Source organism: Capsicum annuum, chromosome 3 (genome assembly GCF_002878395.1).
Source record: "Capsicum annuum cultivar UCD-10X-F1 chromosome 3, UCD10Xv1.1, whole genome shotgun sequence".
NCBI lineage: Eukaryota > Viridiplantae > Streptophyta > Magnoliopsida > Solanales > Solanaceae > Capsicum > Capsicum annuum.
This window is the reverse complement of record NC_061113.1, coordinates 145,389,760-145,412,470: the sequence shown is the minus strand read 5'-3', so window position 1 is coordinate 145,412,470 and position 22,711 is coordinate 145,389,760.

Sequence of the window (22,711 nt, the reverse complement as noted above, 5' to 3'; positions counted from 1 at the left end):
GTATATGTATATATAGTTATATACTAATTTGTAAAACATATACACTTGGATACGTTAAATATATACGTCTATAGAAGATATATACACACCATTCAATATATATGTACTAGTTTAAATAAAATATATATTACAATACATATATATACACTACAATATATATATATATATATATATATATATATGTATGTATGTATGTATGTATGTATGTATATATAGTTATATGCTAATTTATAAACCATATACATAACGTATACATTAAATATACTCATTTATAGAAGATATATACACACATATATATACCATTCAATATATTCACTACTTTAAATAAAACATACACTAATATATATAATTATATAGTTATGTACTAATTTATAAAACATATACACATGTATACCTTAAATATACACTACTTTAGATTTAGAAGATACACACACATATATATATATCATTCAATATATACACTACTTTAAATAAAAGTATAAAACATATGCTACTTAATATAATAAATTAATAATACTTGATAGTAAATTAATAATGTATTAAAACTAAGTTGTTAATTTCAGTTTGTGAAATTCTGAATTTTAAAAAAAATAAATAAAAAAAACCTTAACCGGGCCGGGTTAATCGAGCCCAAATCAAAAACCTAATCGGACCAGGACCCGGACCCCTAAAGCCCTTGGGCTTCTGGGCCGGGTCAAACCAAGCCGATTTAATTATGTGAACCGGCCCGTTTGACACCCTTACTTCAATGGACAAAACAATGATTTATAGAACTTCTGTCAACTCCTAGAATGTGGTCGTAGAAATCAATAAATTTATTTTGAGAATTGAATCTTACAGATTATTACACTTCTTTCATCTTTAATATTTATTGAATCTTCTTCCATAAGTGAGTCCTCAACTATCGACACCTTTTTCATATTTCTCTCCATCTTTCAAAAATACACACACACATATTTACATAAATTGGAAATTTGATTTTAAGGAAATAAAGAAAAACATGTTCTCGTTGAATAGGCTCATAAGAGTACTATATTATTGAGTAAACTAGATTAGTGTACTGCTTTCACGTGTCTCTCACGTCAATCAATAAAATATACATAAGAATTAAGAATAGTATAATTAGAAAGTAGCAATATATTAACGTTAAAAATGATATATCTATTTAAATTATATAAATAAATATTTTATCTCAAATATATTATTATGTGATGTGTCTCACTTCAATATTTATTATAAACGAAAAGAATAAAGTTAAAATAAAATTATTCCCAAACTTCATTACTCCTTTCATAGGAGACACCTTCAAGAACACCCAATCACTTACTTCAAACTCCAATTCTCTTTGCCTCAATCAAAATGATACAGTTAAATCTAATCTTTACTCACAAAAATTTTCTTAAAACCGTTCGACACTTATCTACCACCTGTAAACAATAACAAAATAAGACGATAATAGAGATATCAAAATAATACAACTAAACCTAACCTTTACATAAAAAAAATTCTCAAAGACGACCAACATTTATCTATCCCCTGTAAACTGCAACAAAATAATACAATAAAAATAATATCAAAACAATACAATTAAACTTAAATTTTACACACAAAAATTTTTCAAAGCCGATCGAGATTCATCTACGAATTATAAACTATCACAAAATAACAAACTAATAGAGATATTACGATAAGACAAGTAAACCTAACTTTTACCTAAAATAAATTTCAAAGTCGACCCACATTCATCTAGCATCTATAAATTAAAATAAAATAATAAGATAATAAAGATATCAAAACAATACAACTAAACCTAACCTTTACACAAGAAAATTTTCAAATCCAACCGACATTCTTCTACGACCTGTAAACTATAAAAAAAATATAATAGTGATCACAAAGCTTCGATTTTGATCCAACTAATTCTTGTCTGGGCGAAAATTTTGACCCTAAAGAGTGATTTTGAATGAAAATAAGAAGATATATATATACACACATGTTGAATTCTATTATGCTGCTGACAAAAACAGTGAAGAAGTTGAGGGTTAGAAAATCAAGCATCCACCAATCTAGACATGTAATTGAATCAAGTTAGATGAGCATTCAATTATATTCTCTCAATAGGCAAACCTATTTGTTCTCTAGTTTAAAGTACATCTCAATATTTATAGAAGTATTTCCTTAATAGAGTCCTATTTTAGGAGTATTTTTCTAATTGAACGGTAGAAAAGAAAATATTAATTAATTCTCCTACCATATATTTTAGGAGTCTCATATATTTTAGGAAGTCTAGTAGAAAGAAAAATATTAATTAATTCTCCTAACTTATATTTTAAGAGTCCTATATATTTTAGGAAGTCTAGTTAATATAATTAAAAATAATTAAATAATAAATTAAAAAATAGTGAAAAGACAGTTTTGTCTAAAGAAGAATCTTTTAATGAAGGGTAAAAAATTCAAATCAATTTTCTAAGGGCCTTCACACTTTTAATATATTATAGATGAAAAAAAGGAAGAAAAGAGAGATTATATAGTTGTCATTTATACATTTAATAAGACTAGTCAAGTGTACCTGCTTTGCACGTGTGTATGAAGATAATAATAAGTGTATACAAAAGAATAAATTTCTATCATTTATATTGAACAATATACTTGATCCGCCTTTAAAAATCCTACTTTTATGAATCGGATCCATTTAAAGTCACGTAAGGGTAATTTCTTGATAAGAAAAGCTTACCCTTCAAAAGATCTCCTACTTCTCTCTTTTCATACTGCTCACGTCAAGGCACGTAAAATCACATTTTATTTCATGCATCTTCTCATTCAAGACAAATAATTATAAATTATAAAATAAAGATATGGACAAAAAATTAAAAAAAATATGACATATTGAAATATCAATTATTTAATAGTATACTTTGAAAGGAAAAATATGCTTTAGAGTCTTGATAACGATACTAAAACGTAAAATGAAAAATTAAAATTATCCAGATGGAAGAATGAAATCTGTTATAAATTTGATTTACTAATGCATGAAATCTCCAATTTCCATTATATTTTATCTTCTAGCCAACTAATGACTTTGTTTAATACTTGTTTGACACTATGATTTGTTTGCTATTACGAGAAATCACAATTTTTACTTTTTATCTCAATAGTTTTTTTAATGTAAGTATGATTTTGACAAAAGAGTATTACATGAATTACTTCTTAATACGAAGTAGAACTAATATGAATAAAAAATAAAATTTAGAATAGAAAAAACATATCTTAAATTCACTTGTAATCAATACGAAGTTTTATCCACATGTTTCACATAAATCTTTCTTCATTTGCACAAACATATTAAAGAATCATCAATAACGATTTATTTACGAAGGCAAATACAAATAATAAAAGATTATGAAAAAATCATCTTAGAAGTTAAAGGTAGGGGTGGCCGTTCGGTATTTGGTTCGGTATTTTCAAAATTTGGATTTGGTAATTCGGTAATCGGTATTGAACATAGATACCACATACCATACTTATAAAGATCGGTTCGGTAGTTCGATAATCGGTAAATTAAACTTCGATTCGATATGGTATTTGGTAATACCATATTAAAGTTGGAGACGTGCAAATGTACGTTTAAACTTCAAATAGTATATTTAATAGAAACCCTATTTAGTATTCTTTTTGTTGCGTTTCACGAATATATTACCAAGGTCCAAGACATTCTTTGGGATGACTAGTACTATTGTCTATTGGGTTGGATTAGACACAAACACCATATACATACATACACACACACACACACACACACACATATATATATATATATTCGATATTCAGTAAATATCGAATACCAAACGGTATTAATATCTTGTACAAAACCCAATCTCAAATACCAAAATATTAAAATTTTACTCCCAAATAACATACCGAATTACCGAATACCAATTACCAAAAATTTTGGTTCGGTTCGCTAATTTGATTTTTGGTATTTTATGCCCAGCCCTAATTAAAGGATCTTCAATTTTGTTAAGCCTAATTTAAAGCAACAATAAAAAAAGATGAACCTATTTTGAAGGTATATTTAAACAAACAAACAAAAAAGGCATCAAATATAGAACCTATTTTGAAGGTATATTTAAACAAACAAACAAAAAAGGCATCAAATATAGAAGCTTAAAACCCCAGATGAACTTATTTGCAATCAAAAGAAAACGTTGAAAAAGGTAAAAACAAATTAATGTGATTCTTTACATATATTATTTTAGGACTGCTAATTTATTTTCAAATATTTTAATTTTCATAAATATTTTAGGATTCATATATTTTAAATAGTTTAGTATTCTTAATCTTTCCATATATTAATTTTATCAGGGTTTTCCCATATATTGAAGGAAATAAGTGGAAAAATGATTTTGTCTATTGCATAGTATTTTAATAAAGACAAAAAGTTTGAGTCATTTTTCTAAGGGTCTTCACACCTTTTTAATATATTATAGATTAGAAAATTTAAAATTCTACTTCTAACAATTTTAGAGAGTATGAGTACTTAATACTCCTACTAAGAGTAAAATAGAGAAAAATACACAAAATATTTTTGATTTCATAAGTTGGACAACTAATTTGAAGCAAATCTATTTAAAAAGAAGGCCAACTAAAATGGAACGAAAGGAGTATGTAACGGCCCAACCCACTAGTGATATTATCCGCTCTGGCCTAGACCCGTACGACTTTAAAATACGTCACTAGAGTGAAAGACTTATTACTTATATACCGAACATCTCTCCTGTATTTTGCCGATGTGGGACTCTTTATCCTAAGTTTGGGTGCTACATATGCCCCCTCTTATGGACTCAACGTCCTCGCTGAGGTTTGCTCCACCAGATTTTCCTCGTCTTACCGGGATTTGCCTAAACTCAGTTTGAACTCTTTCTCATATCGACAAGGATGACACAAGAGTGGCACTGGTACCATTTGTAATGACCCAGACCACTAGTGATATTGCCCGCTTTGGGCCTAGACCCGCACGACTTTAAAACGCGTCACTAGAGTGAAAGACCTGTTTACTTATATACCCAATATCTCTCCTATGTTTTGACAATGTGGGACTCCTTATCTTAAGTTCAGGTGTTACAGAGTAGCAAGTAAAAATTGAGAAGAAAATCTCTGTATGCCATCGTGAAAATCTCTGCATGCCATCGTGCTCGCTCGGCATAGGCTTAGGCTTCGACAAATGATTTGATTAGTCAATTTTTCAAAATAAAAAGAAAAAAATATTTTCACTAATTAAAGCAAAATTTTGAGAGATATGTAAATAATTTTCATCAAAGTTTAATATATAGTAGCCGTTTGGCCATGAAAACTAAAATTTTTCGAAGTTGAAGTTGAAATTGGAGTTAGAGTTGTGTTTGGCCATGTATTTTTTGATTTTTTTTTTTTGACTTTTAAAAACTTTTTTAAATATGATTTTATGCCCTAACTTTTACAAACTATCAAAATCACCCAACTAAAATTTACCTACTAATGAAAAAAGAACACAATTAGCCACTATTATAAAAATAATTACATATACATGACCATATTTAATGAATTTCAATTATGACATATATAATATTTACATTAATAACCGTTTTCTCATATTTGAAAATTTTAAATATGGATGTTGTATTAACCAATCACTGCTTCCTGATTTTTAGGTAACAAATATTATCTTTAAATTTTTTATATTTTTTTAGGAATTTATTTAATTCCTTTATTTTCTGTTCCTAAAAAATAGGAAATGATGAGTTGTTATTAAATTTTAGAGTGCCGCTAATTTATTTCTTTAATTTTCTTATACATGAAAGATTTTACTGTGTGTGAATAAATTATTTTTATGTAAAACATGCTTTGCATATTTATGGTATATTATATCATATACCATAAATATATAAATATGCTTAGTATGTTTCTTTATACTTTGTATTTTTATATATGTGTGCATATGGTATATATGGTATAAACTTCATATATAACATACTTTGAATATTTATATTATAAATATGCTTAGTATGTTTCTTAATACTTTGTATATTTATATATGTGTGTATATGGTATATACATGGTATAAACTTTATATATAACATACTTTGTATATTTCAATTATAAATATAATACTTTATATATTTATGGGTATAAATATAAATTAGCAATAAAATAATGTCTTAAATAAGAAAGAAAATTAATTAAGGGATAAAAATAATGATGAGAGAGAAAAAGAGATATATATTAATTAGGATATCATTAAGTTTGGAATTATAATTTTTTTATTCTTTAAAACTGCTATATACGTAATATTGAAAAAGTAATGTTATAAAGAGAGTTTTATGTAAAAATTTAAAAGAATGGGGTTATATGTAATAATAATAAAAGTTGGAATTGAAATTGAAAAATTGTGAAAATAACAAAAACTTGTTTTCCCTTTTTACAAAAATTTTCAAAATTATTTTTCAAATTTTCATGGTCAAACACCATAATTTCCAACTCCAAAAATGTTTTCCGGAAAAAAGAGAAAAATTTCCATGGCGGGCCCCATAGTAATTCTTCTCTATCCAACAATCAAACGACCTCACGTGAATGCCTCATAATTGTTGTCTCTTTAGTTTTTAAATAGTTTCAACCTGTATTTTCTTTGGTCCATATTATACAGTGTTTTAACTTTTACATTTAGTCCATATTAAATAATTTTTTATATAATTAAAAAGTTATTATTTTTTTCAAATTAATTCGTGCTTAAATAAATGAATTTTGACCTAATCAAGAAGTCATAATGATAGTTTAGTGAAGCTGTCTAGTATCACTTTATATGGGATAATGAATTTCTTAGGGAGTGGATCTGAACTAAAAACAACATATGATATCGATCGGAGGGAGTAATGAACTATTTTTGCATTTAAAATAAATTGATTTTGGTTATATGATTGATATAAACATGATATAGAAAATAAATATGTTTGATTATTAGAAATGTTATGAAATATAAACCATAAAGGAAGAAATTAAAGTTTATTTGGTTGGAGTTGGGTAGGTTGAATTGCGAAACAAGTGATAAGTTGCTAAATCACCAACTTATATATGTCTTCTTTTTTGTGTTTTCCGCAATCTGAAAGATAATCCAATTATCGTGAACTATTTTGTTAAACATAATGGATAATATTGAATCTTGAAGGAAAAAAACTGACAAGAGTTCGGCTTCATAAACTATATTCGTGGAGCCTCGGTGCTGATGAAATGGCCAACTGTGAGTGATGAATGCAAATGAGAAGCTATAGAGTCGAATCACTTTTGGATCCATAAACTTTGAAATATGTGAAATTATGGAGTTTCTGCCTCCTCACTCCACGAAGGACAACACAAACTCTCATCTTTGAAAGAAGATCGGGGAGCCGAATGTTCAGCGCCACAAAGTCCAACTTGAACCAAATCTTAACAACTGAAGCACACCTCGGAGATTTGAACTATTTTTGGATCCACAAAATTACCTCGTGGGGTATTTTATTCAAAAATAATACATACTATAATTGAAGTTTAGATCATTTTCTTATGTTTTCTTGCATTGCAACAAGTGTAGAGTGAAGTATTTTGCTATTTTTTTTGTTTCCCAAGGTATTTCTACAGTCGGAAGCCGTGAGACTAATTCTCCGTTCCTCTGTCAGCGCATTAAGCGGTAGAGAACTGGCCACAGAGTTTGCTCCATTCGCCAGAGGCAGGGATCGAACTCCTGACCTCTTGCTTAAGAGACATGACGCTAAATCACCGTACCAACTCTAGTGGTTGAAGTATTTTGCTATTATGGAAAAGAACAACCTCAAAACATAGAATTTGTAATTTGTTTTTGTTATGAAATATAAAATAAAGAAGAAGAAGAATAGAGAGAGAAGAGAGAGTAATTCTTATTTCTATTGAGGAGTTCTTGAGGGTGAATTTCAATGAAAGAAACTCCCTTTATTTATAGGAGAAAACGACATCCGCTATATATAGTAAAGTAAATATTCACTATATATGGTAATATATTTATAACACTCCCTCTTTCATGTCTAATTGATAGCTAATGTTCCTCGTTAAAAACTTACTAGAAAAAATTCAGTGGGAAAAAATCTAATGAAGGAACAAGAGTACATATCTTTAATAATACGCATATAGGTTGCCTCATTAAAAACCTTACAAGGAAAACCTAGTGGGACAAAACCTCATAAGGAAAAAAGAGTACAGTGCGTATTAACTCCCCTAATGAGAACATTCTTGAACCTTTGCATCCCGATCTTCCATCTTCTTAAAAGTTGCAATTGTAGGAGACTTGGTGAATAAATCAACCACATTGTCACTTGAATGAATCTGTTGCACATTAATTTCACTATTCTTTCGTAGCTCATGTATATGGAAAAGCTTTGATAAAGTGTGTTTCGTTCTTTCTCCTTTTATGAATCCTCCTCTAAGTTGTGCTATGCATGCTGCATTATCTTCATACAAAATCATGGGTACTTTGTCACATTTCAAATCATATTTTTCTCAAATGAGATGTATCATGGACATTAACCATATACATTCTCGGCTAGCTTCATGAATAACTATTATTTCAATATGGTTCAATAAAGTGGCTAGATAGACTGCTTTGTATATCTCCAAGATATGATAGTGTCCCCATATGTGAATGCATTGCATGTTTGAGATCGAGATTTATGCGGTATAAATAAATACCCAGAATCAACATAATTAACAAGATTGAGACTGCAATCTTTAGAATAAAATAATATCATGTATTTGATCATATTTTAATGTCTCCTAGTAGGAGCAAAACCATACCTTGCTAACAAATTAATCGAAAAGGTTATATTAGGCCTTGTATTATTTGCAAGATACATGAGTAAACCAATTGCACTAAGATATGGTACTTCATAAACAATCCAAATTAGTATATTTCTCACTTCAGCAAATAATCTATTTCTTTTGAAAACTCTCCAAGAGTTCCAATAATTTTTAAGCTATAAGCTTATACAATATAAGGATTATAAATAAGTTTTCCATAAACTTTTATATGCTTCAAACATTTTGAATCTTTAGAAAAATTTTCATATAATTTTGTCAAGTGACAATATTCAACATTTCATGAGTGACATCTTCAAGTATCTGGACTGCAAATCAAATAAGTTTTATACTTACCAAGATGCATCCTTTCACGTCACTTGATAAATGTTTCTACGTCAGCATGCTTAAATAAACATAGAATTCAGATGCTCATAATATTTTACAATATTGCTCCAATATTGTATCTAAGATATTATTGATGATATATCATTTTGTATCAATTCACAATGTGATATAATATTTTGAGATCTTATCACTTCATTATTTTCGGGTACCTGAACCTCTCATAAGATTTCATGAAGTGTTATGTCATTGGCTCTTCAAGAGCACATTGCCTTCTTATTATGATAATTTTCTCCTTATTCTTTTCAATAATTCTTTCATTTAGAACCGGTTGGTCTACCACGCTTCACACATGCATAGACGTTGTCCTTTAGGGACATAAAATAGGAGCACCTGCAGCTTAAATATGAGATGCTTTCGGCATTTGAATTGAATTATCTATTGAATGAGGATCTGATGATAATTCCTAACATATTCATAGATGCTTATAATTTCCCCCTTATATTAGAAAAACTAACATACATCCTCTATTTTCTTTGAGAAATTCATCTTTATACATTATGATATATTCATTAATCGTATACCGCACATCAAAACTATTAGATGGACAACATGTGATTCCTACTCAGAACCAACTTTGAGGGGAAATTAATCATATTTATTTGTTTGATGCATACAAGTACTTTTGTATATAATATTTCAAACCAGCACATGAAATTTTTGTTCTTTTTAACAATGATTCGTCTATTTATCGAAGCCATTTAACACCAACTTAATTAGCATTATTAAGATGAATTGCCTACACAATCCAAAAATTATGTTCTTAACTCAATTTATATTGAGCAAACAATTTTATGAATGCCAAACTGTAGGTTGACAATAAACTCACATGTGATCATCTTATATCGATGCATCTTAATAGCTCACATGACTGGTGAACGGGCTCATATTCACCTTTTATACTTTTTAAAGTTTGAGGGATCCAATCCCAAAATTAGTTGGTCCAACCAACTTATCATGAGAACAAGTAACATTAAAAGTTCATTAAGAATTTTCTAATTCTTCAATATTTGTTTAATACTTGATATGCACATCTTGGAATGTCATAATCGTTCATGTCAACTTATGAACTTATTTGTACTAGTAAACTCTAAGTTTACCATGACATATGTATTTTAATTTAGTAAACTTCTTGTTTATTATGGCAGGTGATCTCATCATCATGCTTAGGTAACTTTTCACATTCGTGGTTCTTATCATAGTAGCTTTGAGATATTCAATCTTTCAACTGTTCTACATGTTTAGGAGGTGGATTGTGATATCTTCACAACTAATAACACGTTCAAATTTAGGTACAGTCATATTCACCCCACGATATAGATCTGTATTTATAATAATCAAAATTCTTATTCCCTAGGAATGGAATATAACAGTGTCTTAAGCGTATCAAATTATGATAGCTTATAACCTCTTTCATTATATTGCTGCTTCAAGAGCAAATTGAGATGTGCACATAATGTAGAAAATTTTTCTCTTAATATATTTTTAGAGTATATGATATATTGCTACAACATTCACTTCAAGAATAGAGTAAATTGTCGTCTTTCAGACTTATCATATACTGCTACTATATTCACTTCTTGGAATGGAGCATATTTAAAGGGGTAGATTTCATGATTTTTCATCAAACCCATTATTTTGCCTTAGCCATATCATCAATATGATGCATTGAGATTCAAACTTAATGTCTTATTCATATAAAGACGTCTTAGGCTATAAATCGATAAAACTTGAATCCAATATCTTATCATTCCTTTAAATAATATTGTTTTTTGGGAATAAATTTTAAAGTATAAATGGTTCCAACCATTACTTTCTCTCAAATCCAACAAATCCAACAATAATTATACCATTAGTTGCAAAAGACAAATAGCACAATAAATTAATAGCCTTAAAATTACCTTTAAATTTATAATCTCATCTTGTTTGACAGAGTCTCGTGCTGATAACGTATTATGAAATATTAAGCAAAGAAGAAGAAGAAGAATAGAGAGTGAAGAGACAATAATTCTTATTTCTCTTGAGGAGTTCTTAAGGATGAACTAAAATGAACGAAAACCCCTTTATTTATAGAGGAAAACGATTTTCACTATATATGGTAAAGTAGACATTCACTATATATGGTAATATATTGATAACAATTTTCCTTACTTGAATATAATTATGTTTACATTTTAATTTATATTTTCTCTTCTTTAATTATGAGTAGTTAAACCTAAAATCAATTATTACAAATCAATCCTAGTGTATACTTTCTAATGAATAATTAATTAATGACTTGATTACATTTGAAATAACTGTTATTTAGCTAATTTATGCAAACATAGATTCATTTTATATATGCCTAAGTTTTTGTTGGAGAAAAAAAAAACTAAGATTGAATTAATTAGCTAACAAGAATTAGGTAAATCAAGGAAATAATTATGCTTAGTTAACGAATTTGAGCTAAAAATGTTAACTTAAATTTAAGCACAAATATTCATGCTATCACATAAATTTAATCCGTATCAGTATCTTGAACATGATAATCTTACCAGAAGATGCTACAGAAAACATACCTAAAACAAAATCCATTATCACACATAGAGTAGCAAAATAGTCATCTAAAAGTTGATTTTTGCCTCTTTCCCGCCTTAATTTATCATAAATGTTAATAATAAAAATTGTATATAAAATATGTGATAAACCTAATAGATGGAGGAAGGATCAATTTATTTAGGTTGAGATTAAATTTAGTATGTTCATCAAGTAATTAATCTACCGGATGAGAGTTTTTCTTCTTTAAGTACTAATTATGGGCCTTACATTAATTGGACCACAAATAAAATAATAAGTCTCAATTCTTCTCCTTGGTCCAGTTATCTATAGCATTACTCATTGTGATTTTTAGAATTTTTTAAGTTTTGATCATTTTGCGCTTCATCAATGTGGTTTATATTATTTATAAGTTGTGAGAATGATTTACACAGTTTTCAAAGCATTGAAAAGTGATTTATATGATTTTATTATTTTGAATAGCCTTTAAAGTGATATAGTTGACTTTAGTCAACATTTTGTGATCTGAGTGTTGGATGGTGATTCTATCAGTTTTATTAGATTTGAAACATCATTTTAGGTTAGTAGCATAGTTGGTATGAATCCCGAGGCCCTTTTGTAATTTTTGAGTATTTGATTAAAGTATTAGCTTTTATTAAGTCTAAAGTTGATTTTAGAGGTAATTTATTGATAACAATCTCTTTTGATAAATCTGATAGTTTCGTTGAATCTGTAGTGTCAAATTTAGCATAATAGCATAGTTAAGTTGTATTTGTGAGTTCTCAGATGAGTTTTAGATAGTTGTTAATAGTCTGAAGTTTTACTCATTGATTTTTAATAGTATCAACTGTAGTTAATGAGCCATATTGTGCATGTGTATGGTGCCATTAGATTCATATCAAAATTTTAAAACCAACGCAAAATAATTAAGGAATTTCGTGTTCATATGTGGGAGATATGGTTATTTTAGAGTGGACAATTGTTGTTGGTGCAACAAAGGTCGCAACGGTGATGAGTCACCACAAAAGGCCTTCGTAATTATGAACCTTTTGTCGCGACTGCGAAGGGTCGCCACTGAAGGTTCTAGCGATTTTTATTTAGAGGCAACTTCGAGGATTTCATTTTTTTTGACATTTGAAAGCTAGAAAACTCTAATTGAGGTGATTTTTGATGTGTTTTTCTCGTAAAATTTTAGTTATGTGTTTCTACATTCATTTTGATTATTTTTCAAGATTACCCACTTCATTTTTACATGAGTTTCATCGATAAAGTTAAGATTTGAAACCCCAAAATTATGAAATCGAATGTTCTTGATTTAATTAATATGGAATGAGTTTCATTTAATATTTGAGATTTAAGGTCCTTGTATCGTGGGTAAATTAATTTTAATAATTTTTTTTATTTTAAACCACATTTAATACTGAAGATTTGAGGTTTTATGGGTAAAGTAAAACATTAATATTTAGTGATTTCTAACCTCTTTTCTTCTTGATTTTTATTGATTTCAAATTTAGAACTCTTAGGGTGTGTTTGGTATGAAGGAAAATATTTTCCTAGAAGTTTTCTTGGAAAACAAGTTGATTTCTTACTTGTTTTCCTATGTTTGGTTGGTGGATAGAAAATATTTTTCGAAAAATATTTTGTAATGTTTGGTTGGAAAATGAAAAAATAATTTTCAAAAAATATATTTTAATCTTTAGCTAAAGCATAAAAATACATTTTAGAAAAATATTGTTTGATCTCAAAAAATATTTTTTGGGGTGTGTTGATATGAAGGAGGAGAAATATTTTCTAAAAAAATAAGTTGTTTCTTACTTATATTTAGGTGTGAGAATTTAGTTTGTTCGGTTTGATTGTTGAGTATCGGTACGATTTTTTGGTTTTCGGATTGACGAAAATAACAATCATAACCAAACCAAAATTATTTCCGTTTGGTTCGATTTTTACAGATTCGGTTCGGTTATTTCGTATTTTTATTTCAATTTTGAAGATTAAAGTAGTGACCATTTAAAATTGGTGATTTTTCTAGAAAAATAATCTTTTTTCAAACTTATTTTCATTCTCAAATATAATTAAATATCGACTTCGCCGAGTCATCACCGTTGGCGTGACGACAATGGCCGCACGCGGCAGCGATTGTCGATGGCAGTGAAGAACTGAGCAAATGACTGCAACTGTCGTTGGTGATGTTGAAATTTCAAATGAACTGAGGATGGATGAGCGTCGTTGCAGCCTTTACGTTACTATTACGGTCAAAAGCAAAACAACATATTAGGATTTAGGTTTACTAAATGATTATAGTTTATAAATTTATATGTTATATTAGATTATATTATTTTTTAGTAAATTTACATATAATATGAAATATATATATATATATATATATATATATATATATATATATATATATATAAAATTATAATATATTATTTATATAATTTTAATTTTTTGATTTATTCGATTTTTTTTTGAAATTTCAAAAACCAAACCATTTAACCAAATTTCTAAAATTTGAAATCAAAACCAATCCGGAAAATTGAAAAACCAAACCAAAATTAAATTTTGATTCGGTTTTTTGATTTTTTCTATTAAAACCAAAATATGCCCAGCTCTACTTATATTTGTGTGTTCGTTATGCAAATTGGATAAGTATATATTTTCTAAAAGTATTTGTATATATTTAACAAAAAAACTGAGAACGAATATGATAAAAAGGGTGGGATAAGAAAAAAGTTTTGATGGTAGGGGGTGGGGGTGGGGGTGATGTGGGGGGTTGGGGTGAGGGTAGGGGTTGGGGTGGGAGATTGAGGGTCGGAGTAGGGATGGGTGATTTTGAGAGTTGTATGAATATTTCAATTTAATAGTGATGTTGAAAGAGAGTTTTGGAAAATATTTTCCTTACTTTTTGAAGGGAAGTCATTTTCCTTAGTTTTAAGAAAAATGAGTTGATTTGGAAAATATTTTTCAAAACCTGTAAGCCAACCAAATAGGAGAATACCAAACTCACCCTTAAAGTATGGAAAACATGATCCTGGATAAAAAATTTAGTTTTACCCTTTGATTTTCTGGGTCAATTTTTAAAATAATTTTGAATTCAGAATCAAAGTACATCAATATGTGTATCATTGGTCTTGTATTTATATGTAAATCTCATATTTGACTAGATTGAATGTATTTGGTGGTAATTCTAGGGAGTAAAGCTTCTGATTGATGTTGCGAACTGTGTTTTGACTTTGCAGATCTTCTTTAATGCAAGTTAACATGTATCTTGGCTCTTTTCTAAGATGTTTATATGTTATGTGCTTATTGCTTATGTTTTGTGAATCACTAAGAATTTAAAAGTCTTATTTAGATGAGATGGGGAGCATCTTCAAGGGTATCAGAGTCTATTAATGGGCTAAAATAATAAAAATAAATACCTTGATTGTTTTTCTCCACTTATGATAAATTATGGATAAATGACTTATAAATTGCATAAACCTTGATAGTGGGCATTTATTTAAGAGCTTAAAGCATGTTTAGGGATATTGGCGTAATGATTGAGGTTTAACAACCATTTAGAAAATAATTATGCTCTTATGTTATTAATAAGTATTTGGGGTATCAATAGACTTGCAGTAGTTGATGTAATTATTAGAGTTAGTAATCTCTTAAATATAACTGATAATAGTATAGTTAAATAGTTAGGAAATGAATCTTGACTTACTTTTTAGGTAAGCAATGGGGGTGAACCTTAGGACATATTTTTAACCGGTATACTTATTTTTTTAGTAATTTTAGTCTAATGGTGTCATGATTGGAGAAAGATGAAACTTATTGTGTAAAACAAGTAAGGTTTTGGATAAGTTCTTTATATCTATATTGTTTGAATTACTTGCCCATGCGGAAATTTATGTGAATATTATTATTGACTTGAGGGATTATTATTATTATTATTATTATTGTTATTATTATTATTATTATTATTATTATGACACCCGGTTGGACTGAGTGGGAGCTTTGATTGATATAATTGGCCTTATTTAAGTATTATTTATTAGGTTATTATCGTGATAATTGAGTAGGAGTTTGAAGTAGTCTTCTTTGAGCATTATATGCCTTTACCATTATTGTGATGTCCGAGTGAGGGGTTTGAATTTATATTATTAGTGTTAAACATGATTCTTTATTACAATGGTGACATGTGATAATTTTATCATGATCTATTAAGATTTGAGAAGATTTTGAATTCATTTATACCATTGTTAATTAATTCATTATAAGATTTGAATTGCGTATGAGCATGCATTCTCATTTCATTTATTCCTATTCATGGAATTGGTACCATTGAGAAACATCGATCTTGAAAGAAAATCAAAAACTTTACAAAATCCCTTCACTGAGGAATGTATTGGCAAGTTTGATTGAGATATGAGGTTCTGAAAGTATATGGATTGTGAACTCCTCATGGGTCTATCTTGGAAGATTTAGATCAAAAGGTGTGTAAGAGGTATCATGCATAGCTACCATGCGATGACTTACATTATTATCACCCACTATATTGCATCACTTGCATTGCATTTCTTTGTATGTTTGATATTGTATCTAATTATTTTATTTCATATTGTATTATCATAATCGAATCTTGTTCGCGATATTGTGTATTCTGCATCTCATATTACTATATTACATTGCATTGTATCTTCTCTTGAATGATTTGGTGGTTGAGATACAATGAGATATGGGGTATTATTATGGCTTAATCCATTGATACTATTGACACCCAATTTTGACTCTCTGTGCTTAAAATTAAATGTCTTCAGGCTTTCTAAAGGGTATGAAATATAATTTCCACACATTTTATTTACAATTTTTAACAAATTATTAATAATCATTCTTATTTAGGAGTTTATAAATTTATTGTCAATTTTTTTACTTTTTATAATTTATTGATAATTCTCCTTATATTAGAATATTTATCAATTTATTATCATTTAAATATTTTCACAAACATCTGCACACGTACACGGTATGACATAATGTATCACATTTTAAAGTTAATTACATGTTTATTTATATTTTTCTATAATTATATATCTATACCTACAATTTGTATATTATTTAATACAGTTTGCAAATGATAAATCAGATCAACTATTTTAATACACAGAACAATAATTCGATCAAGTCAAGGTCTTTTCACATTTGATAAAACTACACAAAGACTTTGTCCTTTGAATAATATCTTTACATCTTGGTTAGAAGGATGAAAATTCTTTTGTTAATAACTTAAGGAATAAAAGAGGTTCTAAAAGAAAAAAGAGGACATCCTTTTATCTTTTGGTTAATAAAGGGTGTCATTTTCTATTACAAATAAATGGGAAGGGGTTAATTATTAATACACTCACACTCCTTAAGAAAAACAAAGATTAAATTTTATCTCTTTTTTCTCTCATCTTTCACGCCTCTTTTCTCCCATCTCACTGATCTCTCTCTTGTTCCTTCACACCATCACTGCTTTGCCAGATGTGATGACTGGTGAACAACCCATAACACTAACAACACCGTGTCACCCCTTTCCCTTTTTTTTGATGCTTTCTCTCTTTTTCTTCACTATTTTTTTAAAATAGATCTAACCGGATTAGCGACATCTCAGCTGTTGCTTATTGATGTCCAAGGTACATTTCTTCTGAGAAGATGATATGGCCACTGCCAAATATAGTAACCAACAAAGGTTGGGGTCGAATCTCAATGGAATATGTGAAATTGTGGCTCTTAGTTATTGTTGGTACCAGTCGTATGATGGGGTACAATTGGTATGCTCTTGGTCGTATGCTAAAAAGTGTTGGTTGGTGAGCTGGATTGGTTTCTGAATAGATTTTAGTTAGGTGGGTACGAGTCGTATGGTTGGTGACGGTTCATATGGTTCGGTTCCTCCTTCACTTAATCTGTGACTTAGTAACTTAACTTAGATATGAGTATGAGGGGCTCACCATGAGCTGTAAGATAGGTTACGAGTCATACCATTGACTCGTATAGTAGACAGTGTTTAAACTTCCTTTGATTCTATTCTGCCAGGGATACGATTTAAGGGTACTGATGTATGGTTTGGGTAAGTCGTATGGTGGATAGTGTTAAGTCCAAGGGGGATGTATAGGGTACGAGTGATGGGTACCACTCGTATTGAAGGGTACAACTAGTATGGAGGAGTCGTACCATCTGATGGGAATTGTAAGCAGTTTAAGTTGGGGGTAATCTGGACATTTCCCCACTTAACCTCTTAAGGCCCAACAACTTATATCACTATTAGGACATCATTTACCCTATTATTCTAATCTTAAACACTTAGAAACTCTCTTTAAGGCTCTTGGGTAAAGGAAGGCTAGAGTTTTATCTAGAGGATCAATTTGGGGCTTGTACGGGTGATTTCTCTCTATCATCTTCATAATCTAAGGCATGTACCCCTCCCTCATAGTTAGTTCGAACTAAAGGCATGTTTTATACAATGTTTTCATGGCATAATTATTGTATGGTTTTGGGGTTTTCAAATATTATTTTGGGGTTTGGTAATAAATGCTTGGTTATGGTTTTTCCCATGTTTTAATAGTATTTTTTACATGCTTTAATGGTGGTTTGGACAATTGGTTGCATGGGAATGGTAAATTGGTAATTGGAATTAGTTTTGGAAACACTATGACCCAACATATTTGATAAAATGCCTATGATAGTGCTTTTACTACATTATTGGACTTTTAATGGAACTATTGCATGGTATGGTTTGGTAATGGAACCCTAAATGGTATAAATGGTTGTAATAGTTTGAATGGTAAAATAGTAAGGTTTGATAGTCATGGTTATGGTTAATTAGACTTTCTTATGGGGTACAAAGAAATCCCCTAAGTAAACATGCTAATGAACAACTCGTGGGGTACATGGGATTCCCCCAAGCAAACTTAATAATAGAACACTTGTGGGGTACACAGTATTATCCTAAGTTAACTTAATAATGTAATCTATAGGTATATGGGAATCCTTTTTACATAAAAAAAGTTGGCTAAGGACATTGCTTGCAAGCTATAGTTGGTATGGCGATACCACTACTTATAGCCTTGGTTAATAATAATGGAATAATGGTTTGGTTGGATGGAAATGGTTTTAATTGGGCAATAATGGTAGGGTGTGATAGCTAATCGTAAAGGTGCGAGCCCAATGGATGAACACTAGAAACTCATGTTTGCCGACATAAGGGTTAGTCATAGTGACCATATATGATACTATGAGGTACATGAGAATCCTCTAAGTACAGTGTACATATGTATCATAGAGAGCGCGAAGGGTACTTGGAAATCCCTTACTCTTACGGTATCTTTGATTCGTGTGGCTACATGTATCGGGGCCCATTCAGGGGGTTTCACTGGACCCATATAGCCCTTGGGTGTTTCTAGGACAGTTAAGCTACATATACCCAGGTTAATGGTTATAAATGCATGCTAAACCCGATTCCCTTTCCCAACATGGTTATATATATGTATGGGTTGTATGCATATGGTTGGTTCACTTGGTTTTACTAGATTTTATTATTATATCCTTATCCTGAGTTCATGCTAGCGTTCAACCACTAACCCATCTTCGGGTAGCTGTATCCCCACGCGATGCAGGAATCGACCAATCTACTCCTTCTGCTTAGTGATCAAATTTGGGATCAGCTATTGGATTGAATTGATGAGCTTCTATATTCTAGAAGGATCCATCTCATATCATAGATGTATTTATATACTTTATTTATTTTATGTATATTGGTTTTTACTATAGTTGGGGGCATGTACTAACTGGATATTATTTTTGTTTTTATTAGAGGCTTTGCAGAACTACTATAGGTTGGAATGAACGGTGAGAGTATTGGTGTTAACCTTAGTATTGGCATTGGTATTAGGGTTAATATTTTTGGACTAGATTTATGATTGTTCAATCCTCTGATGTTATGTTATGGACAGGTGCTTGGTTTTATATTGGTTTGGTTATGGTTGTTAGTCGGTATTGAATGGTTGGACTTGCTTGGATTAGTCTTGATTATCAACCTATCCTAGAGTCTGATATTGTAATAAATGCTATCTTGTTATATGTTTGAAATTTATTCGACTCATAATATACGTATTTAGAGGTTGGGTTAAGCAACGGGGGCGGTCCCCAATCCTGGTTAGACTTGGGATACCTATTACGACAAGGTCCTGGTTTGAGTCGTGTCAAGTTGGTATTAGAGATTTAGGTTCATGGTCAATTGGGAATCCATAAAGCCATGTCGAGTAGAGTCTCTTTTAGGGGTATGTAGCGCGCCACACTCATAAGAGAAAGGCTACAAGGCATTTTGGAATATTTTACTTTCTTGGTATTCTATTTTCAAACTTGGAGTCTAAGTCTTGGAATCTTCTCTAATCCTAGTTTGTTCGCTTTTAGATCATGCCTCGATGATTTGAGATGCAAGGTAACTCCTTTGTCCCAACCGGGGACAATGTTGAAAGGACACGTACTACTCAGGGGATCCATACTCGGTCTAGGGGTACAGTCCCTGATATTATTGTAGTTCCACTGGTTTCTACTATTCCTCCTCAAGGTGAAGTGATAAATATGAAATTTCTTCAATCAATTTATGTTATTGCTCAATTGGTTGCTGCTTAGGCTGTGCGGGGTGCATCTAGTATTTTATCTGCTAGGCTACAAGGGTTGGCAAATTTATAAAGATGAATCCTCCTACTTTTACTGGTGTGAAGGTGAAGGAGGATCCTCAAGGTTTCTTGGATGAAATGGAGAAAATCTTTAGGGTGATGCAGGCTACAAATATGGAAGGGGTAAATTTAGCTGCTTATCAGCATAAGGATATGGCATACCGATAATATGAGGAGTGGGATAGGGCAAAAGGTGATGTTAAGGAGTTGACTTTGTGGGAAACTTTCTCTAATGCTTTTTTGGATCGCTTCTTTCCTCAGGTGTTGAGGGAAATGAAGGTGGAGGAATTTATGAATCTGAGACAAGGAAAAATATCAGTCAAGAAATATGTCTTGAAATTTCATCAGCTGTCTAGGTATGCTCCATAATTTGTGTCCTATATAAGGGCAAGGATGATAAAGTTCACTTCTGGACTGTCTCAGGATTTGATCTTTGAAAGCAAGATTGCATTGCTGATCAAGGATATGGACATTTCTAGGTTACTGGTTTATATGCAGCAAATGGAGAAGGAAAAAATGAAATATGCTGAGTTTGGGGAAAGGTAGGGTAAGAAGTTTAGATCTTCTGAATAAAGTTATGGTTAACCGTAAGGTGGTTGAAATGGTGGTAAGTAGCCAAAGAAAAAGTGGAGGAGTTCTGGTTCCTTTACTTTAGCTAGTGCTCCTTACTCGAGGTAGGCTGGTGATAGGCATCAGTAGGGTGGCAATAATTTTTGGGCATAGAGTGCCTAATCTCAAGCGAGTAAGGCTCAGTTGGCCTTATCATGCCCTCTTTTTCATTTTTATGGTAGGTTGCATAAGGGTTTCTGTGATGAGGAGAGGTACAAGTATTTCAAATATGGTCAGCCAGGCCATATGCTCAAGAATTTTTCAGTTGGTAAGGGTGCTTCAGGAGCGAGTAACGCTCTGACTGCTTCATCTTCTGCTCCTGCACCAAAGGGTGTTGCTTCTACATTAGTTTTTACTTTTGATACTGGCCCAGGTTTAAATAGTTTATATGCTCTTGCTACTCTATAGCAATCTAAAACATCACCTGATGTCATTACTGGTATGTTATAGCTCTTTTCTTATGACGTGTATTGGTTACTTGATTCGGGGTCCACTCTCTATTATGTGACCCCATTTATGGCTGTGTATTTTGATTTTGATATCGAGGTTATTTTATATTCTTTCTACCGTGGTAAGTGACTCTATGATTGTTAAAAGGGTCTATAGGGTGTGTGTGACATCTGTTGGTAGTAAAAAGACTTTGGTGGATTTGTTTGAACTTGATATGGTGGATTTTGATGTTATTCTAGGGATGGATACGCTTTCTTAGATTGTTGGACCCGTAAAGTTGTCTTTATGTTCCCTGGTGAACCAATTATTTAGTGGGAGAGTGGTTCCCTATCTCCTGGGGGAGGTTTATTTCTTATCTTAGAGCTCAAAGATTAATCTCCAAAGATTGCCTCTATCATTTGGTTTGAGTTAAAGATCCTAACTCGGAAGGTCCTTCTTTACATTCGATTTTGGTGGTGAATGAGTTTCCTGAGTTTTTTTTGGATGAACTTACTGGTGTTCCTCTGGATAGGGAGATTGAGTTTGGTATTGATTTGGTTCCGAACACTGGTCTAATATCTATCTCTCCTTATAGAATGGCTCCTGTTGAGTTGAGTGAAATCAAGGAGAAACTTAAGAATATTTTGGATAAGGATTTCATCCATCCTAGTGTGTCCTTGTAGGGTGCACCGGTGTTATTTGTGCGAAAGAATATGGTTCCCTTCGGATATACATTAACTATTGATAGTTAAATAAGGTAACGTTTAAGAACAAGTATCCTCTCCCAAGGATAGATGACTTGTTTGACCTGTTGTAAGGTGCCAAATTCTTTTCTAAGATATATCTTTGATCTGGGTATCATCAACTTAAGATAAGGGAGGCAGATATCCCTAAGACATCTTTTCGTACTCAGTTTGGGCACTTTAAATTTCTGGTGATGTCATTTGGTTTGAATAATGCCCCGGTGGCATTTACGAATTTGATGAACAGGATTTTCAGGAAGTTTTTGGATCTTTTTGTCTTTATGTCCATTGATGACATTCTGGTTTATTCTAAGATTGAGGTGGATTATGATAATCACCTCCGTGTGGTATTGCAAACCTTGAAAGAGTACCAGTTGTATGACAAATTCTCCAAGTGTGAGTTTTGGTTGAACGCTGTAAATTTTCTTGGTCATATTATTTCTAGTGAGGGGATCATGG